Source organism: Nymphalis io, chromosome 3, assembly GCF_905147045.1.
Source record: "Nymphalis io chromosome 3, ilAglIoxx1.1, whole genome shotgun sequence".
NCBI classification, from domain to species: domain Eukaryota; kingdom Metazoa; phylum Arthropoda; class Insecta; order Lepidoptera; family Nymphalidae; genus Nymphalis; species Nymphalis io.
In genome coordinates this window covers 9,992,513-9,997,139 of record NC_065890.1, presented here as the reverse complement: position 1 = coordinate 9,997,139, position 4,627 = coordinate 9,992,513, and positions in this window count along the sequence as shown.

Here is a 4,627-nt window from a genome sequence, read left to right as displayed (position 1 = left end):
AAGGTAAGTCAATTTAAAATAGAGACATACACACAGCCACACGTAGAAAGCACATTCTCTGAGTGACTGCTTCTGGAACTAAGATATGACATATCTAACAGCTTAAATTAAAGACGAAAAGCCAATAACAGTAAGTTTATAATTATTTCGTATTGTTTTCTAACAAAATACATTTAATTATTTCTTTGTTTTATCTATGCAGTTGTAAAAATCTGAAAAAGTAAAAACATCTCTTACGACTAGTACTAGAACTAACTCACTCAGAGTAGCTACAAAGATGAATTAGGTATATAAATATATTGATAACTTGTGATAATAAAAGTGTTATTAAGTGTTACTAGATAGAAAGGTAAATCCTTAAAATGGAAAACTTCCTTATTAATTTTTTCCAGTTAGAGCTGTAGGAAATACGTAAAAACTTAAGCCATATTTTAGCCGGCTTCAAAAAAGGAAGGTTATTATCAATTCAGTCGGTTTTTTGCGTATGTTATCCGATATCTTCGTCGATTGCGAATCGATTTTAATAATACTTTTTTATTAAATAAGCTATACAACGAGGGTGATCCCATTTCAATTTCGTAAAAAAAATATCCACCCCATAGAGTACCTCATTTGAGCTGCGCATTTGGATGACCACTCAAGGCAAAAAAAAACAAACGTTTATATAATATTATGATTCATATTCAAATTTAGCTTGCAGTGTCGTCAAAAATTAGGAATTGTAAATAGATTGATTTAATGAAAATGTTATTTTAAGCCTTTATTTGAAGAAGACAAAGAATAAGAAATTCAAGTGATTTTATTTTGTAATTTGATTTTAGGAAAACAAGACTGATTACTGATACTAAACTTCAAATCGATATATGGTATATAGTATGTATTAGGGTAACTTATAATTGTGGTACTTGTTAGAGATCTAATCATTCCTTACAAACCATCTAAATCATTACTTCTGAACCCGCTCTTGAAACAAGTAAATCAATAAACATGCTATTTTACCGCCACTAGTTTCATCGCTGAATCTCTTTTGACTTGGACTATCCGAGACAGTTTAATCTGTCTGGAAAATGTTAGCCTTTCTACTATGCAATTTCAATACAGATTAGATTAATTTAAATAAACCATTCACTCCCTTCTTAATATATATAACAATATATTGTGTTGTAACTTTTTATGTAACATATAACAATATTCTTATAATTAGCCAATAATTTATATTTCACCGTTGGCTTTACTGTCTTACTTGTAACGCATCAGGATTGTTTCTTAATTAGTGTAAGTATACTTAGGTATTTCAAATATTAAAAGTAAAAAGTTTCGTATGGCTTATAACTTCTAGATGAATCAATGTTTATAACATGCTTTGGGGTAAAACTACATAATATATTGAAACTGTTTTCATTCTAGAAGAAAGAGCTGTCTGATCTGTTTAAAAATCTTGGAGCTCGAAACTCCATTCTGGGACGTTTTATGTTATATTTTTTTCTGGGACGTGCCATATACTATAGTTGTAGGTCACCACTAACGATCAAGTGCATTCGCTCTTGCTGTCCCAAAATAAATTAAAAAGAAAATTACAAAATTTTATAATGACCGAGCTTTATTTCAATGAATAGTCTCACAAATATGCGACTTATTTGTGCTTGCGAATTATTATTTAATTAAGAAGACTATGAGGTTGGATCAAACTCTTAGCGCCTTTAATATATATTAAAATAGCTTTTTGCGCTTACTCAACTGCTTGAGGAGCTTTAAATGCCTGGGGCAATTTCTTTTCGAGGTAATAAGATAATTATTAAAATTTAGAGTTTGAGGTCGTTAAATATCGTGTTGTATAGCTAATCCCGTTATATTTACGAACATGTACTCGTAACCGACATCGGCATCCTTCTTTGTCATACTATTAATATTAATTATTAATAGAAAATTAATGCTCCGAAATGAGCCATAGTATAATTGCAAGAATGCTATGTATTGGGAGGCTATATATATACAATATTATACAGAAAGATCAGTTGGTGACGTTTTTGTGTTTTTATTAGCGTAATACGCACAATGATTAAACCGGAATATATATGAGTTTTCGCTCATCATCATTTTGTTTATTATTCTTTTCTTACTAATTAGTTCATAGCATAGAGAGAGATGAGGCTTCAGATACAATATCAGAACGAATTTTATTATTATATACACACGTATAAATGATTTAATGTCTGGAGTTGAAGTTAAAAAATACGTTTAAATGTATAATATGACGTATTAAAATAATAAAATATAAAAAGTATTTGTTCACTTATTTATCTGGTCACGGTGCACTTGATGAAATTTTTAATAATAATAAAAAAATATATCTCAGATTTATTAAAAAAATACAATTTTTTTTCGAAGTTATGTAATGAATTGTGTTGGGTAACGTCAGTATGTGTTTTTAGCAATTAAAAACTAAAAATATTAGCCACCATCCTCATCATCTGTGTCAAGTAAATTTTATTGACACCAATTGATTAAAAATATATTCTGTATAGCAATAAATTATATATTACATTACTAATATTATCACCTAACTTTATCCTTATGTACATATTTGTCACAGCTATGTCACTTTTAAAGCGTCCTAGAGTGGCTGTTAACGACATCGGAGCTGCGCCCTTAGTGCAATTTACTTGGTAGTGGACTCAAAGAGAGTGGTGTGGTAGCTACAATCATTATAAAGTCTATAGTTCTATTTTACCCATCTATTTCTAAAGGAGAGGTATACATTCCCAATTAATAAGTTTACAATTATAGGTTTAAATATACAGATTCGATTTTACAAGCAAGAATAATTGATTAATAATATTATTTATAAAAATAATTTCACAATATCTATAATCAACATCAAAATTGTATTTTGTGTACTTAAAATAATGTAATAAATAATAATAATTAAATAGTTTTTTAATTTTTATATTCTAAATGGATTCTGAATACCATGTTAATGATAAAATGAAACTATAAAAAAACTAGAGAAAATCTTCAATGAATAAATTTTCTTCTTATCGACTTGTCACAAAGTCCACATCTATAATGTATAGAAAAGTGGGAAAACAAATATTTGAACGAGTCAAATCTCCGTAGCTCTTGTTATGTTTTTTTTTTCTTCAATACTTCCTTTAGCTTGTACATTGCAGTTCTTGATATCGCCACACGTCGCGTCACTTCTTCAACGCAACCTCCATTGTTTAAACTTAAAGCACCAAGATATAAGTGAGTCGACTTGACTTCAAGCGAGTTGTCAATGGCTCAATCTATAAACTTGTTTATGATGATTGTTTATTGTGCTATTATCTTTATTTTATTGTGCTTATTCTTTAAGGAACTCTAGGTTATATTCATTTTGATAAGCGGCTATTTCGTATGATGAAGACTGGTTGCAACCAAAATAGTTTCGTCGGCTTAATGCAATTTTGATAGCAACCAATAATTAATAATAATTAAATCAACCCAGTCCTCAAGAGATTGCTCTGGCACAAACAAAAAAGATGATACTATGCTTCCTTTGCGACTCGATGATCGCTTGCACTCAGATGAAAGTTATAAAAGTTCAGATGTAATTCCATTAGACCATTTAACAAAATCAAAAGGTATCAAATCTCTTATGTCAATGACGCGAATGTAAGTCATCTTATCGATCTCTCGTGTCATATCTCTATGATCTGCCGCACAATATGTTCATATTTTGCAAATATATGTATTGTGATCCTGCTCGATATGTCCCTTCTTGCTTCCAACGCTTGACACCGTTCGATTTCTAACAACTGGCGTTGTTGGTAGATACTTGCCTTTCACGACGAAAGTTGTGATTTCGATTTCCACCCAGGACAGACATATGTGTTCATGAAAATGTCTGTTTGTCCTGTCTCTGAGCGTGATTATCTATATTAGTAAGTATTTACAAAAGAAATTATTATTATGCTGTATTGTAATTTTTGTGCAACATTTGGTAATCGTAGCAGACTCTGTTTTTTTTTATAGTATACGTAGGTAGGCAGACGCGCAAATGATCTATGATGATAAGTGATCACCACCGCCGATAGACATTAACGCTATAAGAATTATTAAACATTACTTATAAAGCCAATGCGCCACCAACCTTGGGAAATAAGATGTTATGCGCCTTATGGCTTTAGTTACACTGACTCACATATATGGATTGCATTCATGAGTTCTCTTATGTTACTTCGATGATGACTTTCTTTGGAAGAATAGTAACAACGGGTTTTCCCTACATTCTGCACCAATCTTTTTAAGTTTTAGATTGCTAGGCTGCTGAAAACTCTTCTAACTAATTGTCCCGCCAGGTCCAAGTGGCACTACAGATCGATCGGTTGCCAGAGTCTTATCCGTTACCACGTGCAGACGATGTTGAAATTTAAGGTCAACTAGATATTTGCCTTTTCCTTCTTCCCCTCTTATAAACTAACGTCAGTTGTTATATTCTGAATTGTTATTAATATTAAATTGTACTCATATTTTATTTATCTTTTTTTATTAGGAGTGATCAAGCCGTAGGCTTTTCTCACATGACCATAAATAATTAATATTTATATTTTTATACCACCAAAATTAGTTTTTGTAGAAACTTTAA